Source organism: Triticum dicoccoides, chromosome 1A, assembly GCF_002162155.2.
Source record: "Triticum dicoccoides isolate Atlit2015 ecotype Zavitan chromosome 1A, WEW_v2.0, whole genome shotgun sequence".
Lineage (NCBI taxonomy): Eukaryota > Viridiplantae > Streptophyta > Magnoliopsida > Poales > Poaceae > Triticum > Triticum dicoccoides.
In genome coordinates this window covers 145,826,197-145,838,710 of record NC_041380.1, presented here as the reverse complement: position 1 = coordinate 145,838,710, position 12,514 = coordinate 145,826,197, and positions in this window count along the sequence as shown.

Here is a 12,514-nt window from a genome sequence, read left to right as displayed (position 1 = left end):
GCAATTGACAGAATTGAGCATAGTTATGAGAATATCTAGGTATGATCATGTATATAGGCATCACGTCCGAGACAAGTAGACCGACTCCTGCCTGCATCTACTAGTATTACTCCACTCATCGACCGCTATCCAGCATGCATCTAGAGTATTAAGTTAATGAAAATAGAGTAACGCCTTAAGCAAGATGACATGATGTAGAGGGATAAACTCATGCAATATGATGAAAACCCCATCTTGTTATCCTCGATGGCAACAATACAATACGTGTCTTGCTGCCCCTACTGTCACTGGGAAAGGACACCGCAAGATTGAACCCAAAGCTAAGCACTTCTCCCATTGCAAGAAATATCAATTTAGTAGGCCAAACCAAACTGATAATTCGAAGAGACTTGCAAAGATAACCAATCATACATAAAAGAATTCAGAGAAGATTCATATATTGTTCATAGATAAACTTGATCATAAACCCATAATTCATCGGTCTCACCAAACACACCGCAAAAACAAGATTACATCGAATAGATCTCCACAAGAGAGGGGGAGAACAGTGTATTGAGATCCAAAAAGAGAGAAGAAGCCATCTAGCTACTAACTATGGACCCGTAGGTCTGAAGTAAACTACTCACACTTCATCGGAGGGGCTATGGTGTTGATGTAGAAGCCCTTCATGATCGATGCCCCCTCCGGCGGAGCTCCGGAACAGGCCCCAAGATGGGATCTCATGGATACAGAAAGTTGCGGCAGTGGAATTAGGGTTTTGGCTCCGTATCTGGTAGTTTTGGGGTACGTAGGTATATATAGGAGGAAGGAGTACGTCGGTGGAGCAACATGGGCCCCACAAGGGTAGAGGGCGTGCCTGGGAGGGTAGGGGCACCCCCTATCTCGTGGCCTCCTCTTTCGTGTCTTGATGTAGGGTCCAAGTCTCCCGGGTCTTGTTCGTTGAGAAAATCACGTTCCCGAAGGTTTCATTCCGTTTGGACTCCGTTTGATATTCCTTTTCTTCAAAACCCTAAAATAGGAAGAAAAACATCAATTCTGGGTTGGGCCTCCGGTTAATAGGTTAGTCCCAAAAATAATATAAAAGTGGATAATAAAGCCCAATAATGTCCAAAACAGTAGATAATATAGCATGGAGCAATCAAAAATTATAGATACGTTGGAGACGTATCAAGCCCCCCCTTGATCACCAGATACCGCCTATTCTTCTCTCTACTGCTTGCATTAGAGTAGTGTCGCATGTTACTGTTTCCGGTTAATCCTATTTTGTTGCATAGCCTGTCATTGTTGCTACAGTTGTTGATACCTTACCTGCAATCCTAAATGCTTAATATAGGTTGCTAGTTATTCCATCAGTGGCCCTACATTCTTGTCCGTCTACCATGCTATACTATCGGGCCGTGATCACTTGGGAGGTGATCAGGGGTTTATACTTATGTACATAATATGTGATACATGTGGTGACTAAAGTTGGGTCGGCTCATAGAGTACCCGCAAGTGATTCCGATGTGGGGGCTGAAGGGGCAGGTGGTTCCATCCAGGTAGTGGTGGGTCTGGGTTCCCGACGGCCCCCAATTATTACTTTGTGGCGGAGGGACAGGGCAGGATGAGACCACCTAGGTGAGAGGTGGGCCTGGCCCTGGTCGGCGTCTGCGGATACTTTAATTAACACGTTTAACGATATCTTGGTATTTGATCTGAGTCTGGCCATTGACCTATACGCACTAACCAACTACGCGGGAACAGTTATGGGCACTCGACGTCGTGGTATTAGCCAAAGCCTTCTTAATGTCAGCGACTGAGCGGCGCGCGCCGGATTGGACTGGAACGCCTGCTCTTGTATTAGGGAGGCTAGGTCTGCTTCCGGCCGCCCATGCAACGTGCCGGTGTGCAATGGATGATGGGCCCAGACCCCTGCACCATAGGATTTACCGGCGTGCTGACCTCTCTGTTGTGCCTAGGTGGGGCTGCGACGTGTTGATCTTCTGAGGCCGGGCATGACCCAGGAAAGTGTGTCCGCCAAAGGGGATCGAGTGTGTTGGGTTATGTGGTGCACCCCTGCAGGGAAGTTTATCTATTCGAATAGCCGTGTCCCTTGGTAAAAGGATGATCCGGACTTGTACCTTGACCTTATGACAACCAGAACCCGGATACTTAATAAAACACACCCTTTTAAGTGCCAGATATAACTCGGTGATCGCTCTCTCACAGGGCGACGAGGGGAGGATCGCCAGGTAGGATTATGCTATACGATGATACTTGGTTAACTTACCATCTACTCTCTTCTACTGCTTCAAGATGGAGGCTGCCAGAAGTGTAGTCTTCGATAGGACTAGCTATCCCCCTCTTATTCTGGCATTCTGCAGTTCAGTCCACAGATACAACCCATTTCATTGATACCAATGCATATGTGGTGTAGATCCTTGCTTGCGAGTACTTTGGATGAGTACTCACGGTTGCTTTGCTACTTCTTTTTCCCCTTCTCCTGGTTATTGCGATCATATGATGGATTCCAGGAGTAAGAGGATCCCGAGGATGTTTCTACGTGGAGTTCGGCTTCAAGGAGTAGTTAGGAGGTGCCAGGAAGGAGGCCTCTCCTTTTCGATCGTTGCTACTTTTGTGCTAGCCTTCTTAAGGCAAACTTGTTTAACTTATGTTTGTACTTAGATATTGTTGCTTCCGCTGACTCTTGTGTATTCGAGCTATGTATTCGAGCCCTCGAGGCCCCTGGCTTGTAATATAAAGCTTGTATTATTTTTAATTTCTGTCTAGAGTTGTGTTGTGGTATCTTCTCGTGAGTCCTTGATCTTGATCATACACATTTGTGTGTATGATTAGTGAACGGTCAAATCGGGGGCATCACATTGGGGCAGTTCCGCTTCCAGTGACCAGTCCCTTTGCAGTAGAAGCACTCAGTCTCAGGCTTAGGTCCAGACTTGGGCTTCTTCACTTGAGCAGAAACTTGCTTGTTGTTCTTTTTGAAGTTCCCCTTCTTCCCTTTGCCCTTCTTCTTGAAACTAGTGGTCTTGTTGTCCATCAACACTTGATGCTCCTTCTTGATTTCTACCTCTACAGCCTTTAGCATTGCGAAGAGGCGGGAATCGTCTTATCCACCCCTTGCATATTATAGTTCATCACGAAGCTTTTGTAGCTTGGTGGCAATGATTGAAGAACTCTGTCAATGACACTATCAACTTGAAGATTAACTCCCAGCTGAGTCAAGTGATTGTGGTACCCAGACATTCTGAGTATATGCTCACTGACAGAATTATTCTCCTCCATTTTACAGCTGTAGAACTTATTGGAGACTTCATATCTCTCAATCCAGGCATTTGCTTGAAATATTAACTTCAACTCCTGGAACATCTCCTATGCTCCATGACGTTGCTACCTCTTGAGCACTGCGTTGGTTTTCCCCGAAGAGGAAGGGATGATGCAACAAAGTAGCGTAAGTATTTCCCTTAGTTTTTGAGAACCAAGGTATCAATCCAGTAGGAGGCTACGCGCGAGTCCCTCGCACCTGCACAAAACAAATATATCCTCGCAACCAACGCAAATAGGGGTTGTCAATCCCTATAGGGCCACTTACGAGAGTGAGATCTGATAGATATGATAAGATAATATTTTTGGGATTTTAATGATAAAGATGCAAAGTAAAATAAAGGCAAAATAAATAGCAAAGGAAATAACTAAGTAGTAGGAGATCAATATGATAAAGATAGACCCGGGGGCCATAAGTTTCACTAGTGGCTTCTCTCGAGAGCATAAGTATTCTACGGTGGGTGAACAAATTACTGTTGAGCAATTGACAGAATTGAGCATAGTTATAAGAATATCTAGGTATGATCATGTATATAGGCATCACGTCCGAGACAAGTAGACCGACTCCTGTCTGCATCTACTACTATTACTCCACTCATCGACCGCTATCCAGCATGCATCTAGAGTATTAAGTTAAAAATAGAGTAACGTCTTAAGCAAGATGACATGATGTAGAGGGATAGACTCATTCAATATGAAGAAAACTTCATCTTGTTATCCTCGATGGCAACAATACAATACGTGCCTTGCTGCCCTTACTGTCACCGGGAAAGGACACCGCAAGATTGAACCCAAAGCTAAGCACTTCTCCCATTGCAAGAAAGATCAATCTAGTAGGCCAAACCAAACTGATAATTCGAAGAGACTTGCAAAGATAACCAATCATACATAAAAGAATTCAGAGAAGATTCAAATATTATTCATAGATAGACTTGATCATAAACCCACAATTCATCGGTCTCAACAAACACACCGCAAAAATAAGATTACATGGAATAGATCTCCACAAGAAAGGGGGAGAACATTGTATTGAGATCCAAAAAGAGAGAAGAAGCCATCTAGCTACTAACTATGGACCCGTAGGTCTGAGGTAAACTACTCACACTTCATCGGAGGGGCTATGGTGTTGATGTAGAAGCCCTCCGTGATCGATGCCCCCTCCGGCGGAGCTCCGGAACAGGCCCCAAGATGGGATCTCGTGGATATAGAAAGTTACGGCAGTGGAATTAGGGTTTTGGCTCCTGTTCTGATCGTTTGGGGGTACGTTGATATATATATAGGAGGAAGGAGTATGTCGGTGGAGCAACAGGGGGCCCACGAGGGTGGAGGGCGCGCCTGGTGGGGGTGGGCACGCCCCCCTACCTCGTGGCCTCCTCTTCTCTTTCTTGACGTAGGGTCCAAGTCTCCCGGGTCTTGTTCGTTGAGAAAATCACGTTCCCAAAGGTTCATTCCGTTTGGACTCCGTTTGATATTCCTTTTCTTCGAAACCCTAAAACAGGCAAAAAATAGCAATTCTGGGCTGGGCCTCCGGTTAATAGGTTAGTCCCAAAAATAATATAAAAGTGGATAATAAAGCCCAATAATGTCCAAAACAGTAGATAATATATTATGGAGCAATAAAAAATTATAGATACGTTGGAGACGTATCAGATGTTCAAAACGTGGTTGAAGTCCCGGTTCTAAGCCGTAAAGCATGGCACATTGAACTATCGAGTAGTCATCAGATTTGCTCTGCCAGACGTTCATAACATCTAGCGTTGCTCCTGCAGCGGGTTTGGCACCCAGCGGTGCTTCCAGGACGTAATTCTTCTGTGCAGCAATGAGGATAATCCTCAAGTTGCGGACCCAGTCCGTGTAGTTGCTACCATCATCTTTCAACTTAGCTTTCTCTAGGAACGCATTAAAATTCAACGGAACAATAACACGGGCCATTTATCTACAACACCATAGACATGCAAAATACTATCAGATACTAAGTTCATGATAAATGAAAGTTCAATTAATCATATTACTTAAGAACTCCCACTTAGATAGACATCCCTCTAATCATCTAAGTGATCACATGATCCATATCAACTAAACCATGTCCGATCATCACGTGAGATGGAGTAGTTTTCAATGGTGAACATCACTATGTTGATCATATCTACTATATGATTCATGCTCGACCTTTCGGGCTCAGTGTTCCGAGGCCATATCTGTATATGCTATAGGCTCGTCAAGTTTAACCCGAGTATTCTACTTGTGCAAAACTGACTTGTACCTGTTGTATGTGAACGTAGAGCTTATCACACCCGATCATCACGTGGTGTCTCGGCACAACGAACTGTCGCAACAGTGCATACTCAGGGAGAACACTTATACCTTGAAGTTTAGTGAGAGATCATCTTATAATGCTACCGCCGTACTAAGAAAAATAAGATGCATAAAGGATAAACATCACATGCAATCAATATAAGTGATATGATATGGCCATCATCATCTTGTGCCTTTGATCTCCATCTCCAAAGCACCGTCATGATCACCATCGTCACTGGCTTGACACCTTGATCTCCATCGTAGTATCATTCTCGTCTCGCCAACTATTGCTTCCACAACTATCGCTACCGCTTAGTGATAAAGTAAAGCAATTACATGACAATTGCATTTCATACAATAAAGCGACAACCATATGGCTGCTGCCAGTTGCCGATAACTGTGTTACAAAACATGATCATCTCATACAACAATTTATATAATCACGTCTTGACCATATCGCATCACAACATGCCCTGCAAAAACAAGTTAGACGTCCTCTACTTTGTTGTTGCAAGTTTTACGTGGCTGCTACGAGTTTTAGCAAGAACTGTTCTTGCCTACGCATCAAAAACCACATTGATTTTTCGTCAAGTTTGCTGTTTTAACCTTCAACAAGGACCGGGCGTAGACACATTCGATTCAACTAAAGTTGGAGAAACAGACACCCACTAGCCACCTATGTGCAAAGCACGACAGTGGAACCAGTCTCATGAACACGGTCGTGTAATGTCGGTCTGGGCCACTTCATCCAACAAAACCGCCGAATCAAAGTATGACATTCTGGTAAGCAGTATGACTATTATCACCCACAACTATTTGTGTTATACTCGTGCATATAACATCTACGCATAGACCTGGCTCGGATGCCACTGTTGGGGAACACAGTATTTCAAAAAAATTCCTACGATCACGCAAGATCTATCTAGGAGATGCATAGCAACGAGAGGGGAGAGTGTGTCTACGTACCCTCGTAGACCGAAAGTGGAAGCGTTAAGTAATGCGGTTGATGTAGTCGAACGTCTTCGCGATCCAACCGATCAAGTACCGAATGCACGGCACCTCCACGATCTGCACACGTTCAGCTCGGTGACGTCCCTCGAACTTCTAGATCCAGCTGAGGTTGAGGGAGAGTTTCGTCAGCACGACAGCGTGTTGAGGGTGATGAAGTTACCGACGCAAGGCTTCGCCTAAGCACTACGACAATATGACCAAGGTGGAAATATGTGGAGGGGGCACCGCACACGGCTAAGAATCAACTTCTTTGTCTATGAGGTGCCCCCTCCCCCGTATATAAAAGAGTGGAGGAGGGGGAGGGCCGGCCTCCTAGGGCGCGCCCCAAGGGGGGATTCCTACTCCTACTAGGAGTAGGTTTCCCCCCTTTCCTAGTCCAACTAGGAGGGGGAAGGAAGGGAAGAGGGAGAGAAGGAAAGGGGGGCGGCCCCCCAAACCCTATCCCAATACGGATTGGGCCTAGGGGGGCGCGCGCCACATCTAGCCGCCTCCTCTTCTCTTCCACTATGGCCCATCAAGGCCCATTAACTCCCCGGGGGGTTCCGGTAACCTCCCGGTACTCCGAAAAATGCCCGAACTAATTCAAAACCTTTCCGGTGTCCAAACATAACCTTCCAATATATCAATGTTCATGTCTCGACCATTTCGAGACTCCTCGTCATGTCCGTGATCACATACGGGACTCCGAACAATCTTCGGTACGTCAAATCACATAAACTCATAATATCAATCGTCATCGAACGTTAAGCGTGCGGACCCTACGGGATCGAGAACTATGTAGACATGACCGAGACTCATCTCCGGTCAATAACCAATAGCGGAACCTGGATGCTCATGTTGGTTCCTACATATTCTACGAAGATCTTTATCGGTCAAACCACACAACAACATACATTGTTCCCTTTGTCATCGGTATGTTACTTGCCCGAGATTCAATCGTCGGTATCATCATACCTAGTTCAATCTCATTACCGGCAAGTCTCTTCACTCGTTCCGTAATGCATCATCCCGTAACTAACTCATTAGTCACATTGCTTGCAAGGCTTATAGTGATGTGCATTACTGAGAGGGCCCTGAGATACCTCTCCGACAATCGGAGTGACAAATCCAAATCTCGATCTATGCCAACTCAAGAAACACCATCGGAGACACCTGTAGAGCATCTTTATAATCACCCAGTTACGTTGTGACGTTTGATAGCACACTAAGTGTTCCTTCGGTATTCAGGAGTTGCATAATCTCATAGTCATAGGAACATGTATAAGTTATGAAGAAAACAATATCAATAAACTAAACGATCATAGTGCTAAGCTAACGGATGGGTCAAGTCAATCACATCATTCTCTAATGATGTGATCCCGTTCATCAAATGACAACTCATGTCTATGGCTAGGAAACTTAATCATCTTTGATTAACGAGCTAGTCAAGTAGAGGCATACTAGTGACACTCTGTTTGTCTATGTATTCACACATGTACTAAGTTTCCGGTTAATACAATTCTAGTATGAATAATGAACATTTATCATGATACAAGGAAATATAAATAACAACTTTATTATTGCCTCTAGGGCATATTTCCTTCAGCTTCAACTTGACATTTGGCTCCACAAGATGGAGAAATAGTCGTTGGAGGATACCATTTTTTGCGAGAGATGCTTGCTGATTTCAAGATCTCAGATCACACATTTGAGAATTGTCATACTGATGTTGTCCTTATAACCAAGTGGGGAACAATGTTGGATTTGTGTTCTTGTAGATTGGACGATCTATACTCTACTTGGATACTAAGTGCAGGACATTGCGTAAAGTTTATGGGATTGAAAGAGAGGGTATACTACATCGTATCCATCCTTTCTTTATGGTCTGGCCTCCCATATTCCCTACGCGCAGGGACGATATTGCAAGGTTTTCCTTTTCCCCTTGGGTGATGCGACTAAAATTCGTTTTATTTGTAAGTGATAGAAGTTGTTTATATTGGAGTTACCTTAGAGGAGAAGCATTCACAATAATACCGCAGTTTCACGGGAAGGATGTCCCATATGCATAGGTGCATGATAGGGAAATTGAGAAGGACAATAGGGATTGGGAATAGATAAGATAAATTAGAGGGATATGGGTCAGCATTTGAAGTGCACTCCTCAAGCTGTAATGTCTTGCATTTTTAATATTTAGTTTATTCAGTATATTCTATAATAGAAATAACTTTGATGGAGTGAGTTGCCGCTCACATGCCTGTTTGATGATTTAGAGAGAAATTAGAGGGGTATGGGTGAGCACTTCAGTTGTTATCCTCAAGTTATTATGTTTGAGTTTTAGAACTTTGTATATTTTGTATGTTGGATAACAGAGTTAAATTTGCTGGAGCATGCTCTCACAGATTTAAATTATGGATGGGACATTCTACACTGGCATGCTTATGATTATACATATTTTTTTATTTAGACATATCACATGAATTTTTTCCTGTTATAACACATGACATCCAATCTTCCGTGACCATTTTGTACGTTTCGGTGTCTAGACTGTAAATAAGTCCCTTCTGAGTATCAAGCTATTTACTGCATGTACTGGAACAGTTTTTGTCATTTTGAGTTTAAATGTTTGACTTTCATTGTATAGTGAGTTTTCTAGATCTTGATCCTTGTCTTGTTTTGCTTGGAACAGTGAGATCACATCAAGATGAGGAAAGTCTACGGTGGAGCTTTCCTCTGTGCCGTGAAGGTGCAGCTGAGCAGCTGCTGTTAGTTATGTGGTATTAAGGACCGCCTCAGACAAGTGTTGTATTTGCTTCAGCGAAAGCAAGCCCAAAGTTACTTCAGGGTTGAGTTAGCAACGTAAAGCTCTAGCAAATAAATGGGTTGTCAGTTAGAGAACGCAACTGAACATTCAGCTTTCACTACTTTTCCTTGTGGTTAGCCAATGTATTTTCTAGCTTGCAAACGAACAGGAGGTTCTGATCCCAGAACGAACTCTATTACCTGTTCGTGTGATTAAGTCTAGGTGTAGCAATGTACAACACTAGTAAATGGTTCAGTTTCCACCATGTTTCCTTCTTGTGGTTATCAAATACCGTATGCTTAATTGTGTCGTGTACTCTTGTGGGACCATATCACCCTTGCATTACTGTTACTGCTATCAAGATGAGCGTTGGATTCGCTTCAGTTTCCGATGTCTTAATGTTTTTGGCTGTTGCTACTGGAATGTTGAGCTGTTGCTGTTGAAATTAATTATGTGTACCCAAAAAAGATAGAATGATTTTAACCAGGAACATACCATGGCAAGGTAGAAGCTTAGCGGAGAAGGATTTTCAAATATGATTGTGCTACGAGGGCCAGAGTGTTTAGAACTGAAGGATAATGGACATGACAAATCTACAACAGAATATTAGGGATGGAATCTCCAACCAAAGATTAGTAGTGTGAGTTAAAAAAGGTACGGAGTATATCTGAAGAACTGAATGACCTCACCGTGGTGACTTTTCGAGCATTTATTCATTTTCATATCTCTGGTGACATTCTTTCAAAAAAACACTCCGGTGACATGGAATTAAAGACCCGCAACAAAATGCAGGTGTGTCTCTGTGATTCGAGTTAATGACTGTCACACTGAAGCGAGAATTTTCTGAAAAGTAGTTCACCACGAAACATGTGTTTTACCAAGTACATCTACTCCAGTTTTGCAAGCATGTACGGGAGAGCAACTTGACAGTACTGTTTAACTGAACCAGTTAGGTCACACTTGAAGCTGCAAAACACACAAGATGTCATTCAGCAAACATTACTTATTTACAGTACACCACGGCTGAACCCCGAGGGGCACTCCTTGGTTCAAGGGGTTGCACCAGTTGGGGCACAGTAATAGCCATGTCAACGATTCTATTTCACTTCATCTTTCTATACAGAGTTACAATATCTCTGCAATCAGTTGGGCCAATATAACAAGTTTAAAATAGCGGGCTATTGTATTTAGTCCAGGCGATTTCAGCAGCTACAGAAGGCTATAGCCGGCTATACTATATAGCGGTTTTGCTAAATAATGTAAAAAAAATCAAAATTTGGGCAGCATATATATTCGTATATATACCATTATTCACAAATGCATAACGTAATAACATAGTCACATAATAAGCATGAGTTTAAGTAGCATCAATTTATAACATATTTCAGTCCAAATATTATATAACTAATAAAATGGAGATTTGAGGGTTAGGGTTAGCATAGCTATCGAATTGGGCCACGAAATTGGGCTGTGCGGTCAAATTTTGGGCCGAAATTTTTGGCGCCCCTAGGCGAGAAAATAGCCACTAAGAGGCTAAGTCTGGGCTAAATCCATTTAGCCGCGCTATTAGCGACTATTATTATTTTAGCCTATGAAGGCTCTAGCCGTAGCTCGAAGCCTCTCGAAAGGCTATACTCGGGCTATAGCCAGGCTATAGCGGGCTATTTAAAACTTTGCCAATTATTATAGTAAAGGCCCTGTAGTGATTTCTGCTTGTTCTTCTTTCTTTCTTTCTTGAGATTCAATATTTACCGAGTCGTCACATATATTTTGTTATCGACGTGAACTTCACTTCCCCGCTGAAAAGAATAATCCTATCAAGATCTTCTCATGGAGGACTAAGAAACTAGTTATTGTAAGGGAAAATCTCTTTTCAATGAAACCATCTCAATGTTTGTACACTGACGACTTTCCTAGATAAAAGTTTAGAAAATACCAAAGGGTTGTATATTATTACTTCTCAGAAAATTGGTACTAGTGATAATTTAACGTGAGAAAAGCCGATACAACCATCCCCATAATTAGTATGGAAAAGTCCCGAAATGCGTGAAAAGTTTTTTTATTTTGGTATTCAAACGGTAAGTGATTTAGTAAATAGTCATGGATTTTTTTTCAAATTCAATAAATTTCTATTTTTTCTTAGAAAATTAGAATTTATGCTATTTGTTTCCCGGATATCTTGATTAATTTTATTTAAAATTAAGTTATTAACATGTCGACGTTGATGATGTTGATGCATAAAAGTAATGCCACATGTGTGTCGTGGGGCGGCGCCAGGATGTTGAGCTCAACAAGATCCCTCGCCTTGTCGACGCTGAGACTTTGCCTCTAGCATTTCGAGCCGCCGATCTCGTTGTTGTGCGCCATGGTAGGGAGAGGTAGAGGTGTCAAAGTCGAAGGTGCCCAGCCGTGGAGGGAGAGGTAGATGCATGAAGAGGTGCGGGCTGAATATCCGACACATCGCGCCCATAAGGGTAGATGAAGGGTCTATGTTGTTGATTTGGGGGGAGGGGGGCTAGTTCCACCGTTTAAAACCGGGTGACGCGTCGGTTCAATGCTGCCAACACGTGGGGAAGCATCAGGCTGGCCATAGTGGGGGTAACATAACTAGTATCATATATTTGGGACTCGCAAACATGCTTACGTGGCAGGAAATTAAAGAAGAGAGAGAGGGTCATAGTAACATAGGTAGATACCGTAACATAATAAATGTTATGCTACTACGTGTCATGCATGGCAATAAATGAGACCACCTATGATACTACTTTATGATACTATGCACTATGAATGTAGTTGTAACATGCCAAATTTCCAATTTGGAATGTTATACATTAGATCATCATTGCATATCATATTTTATTTTGCATTTTGGTTGACCCTAGAAATTCTACGCAACTCAATGACCCACGGAGAGAGTTGGGGATTTTGTTATTTTCATATTTGAGTTCTCTCAAATTTTGAGAATAGGATCATTTGATTTTATTTATTTTATTATCAATTATTTCTATTATAAAAATATGAGAGAGGGAATAAAATGACTTTCCCAAAATAAAGAAATATTGAGAATTTAATAATAAAATCAAATAAGATTTTATTTCGGAGTTTTTC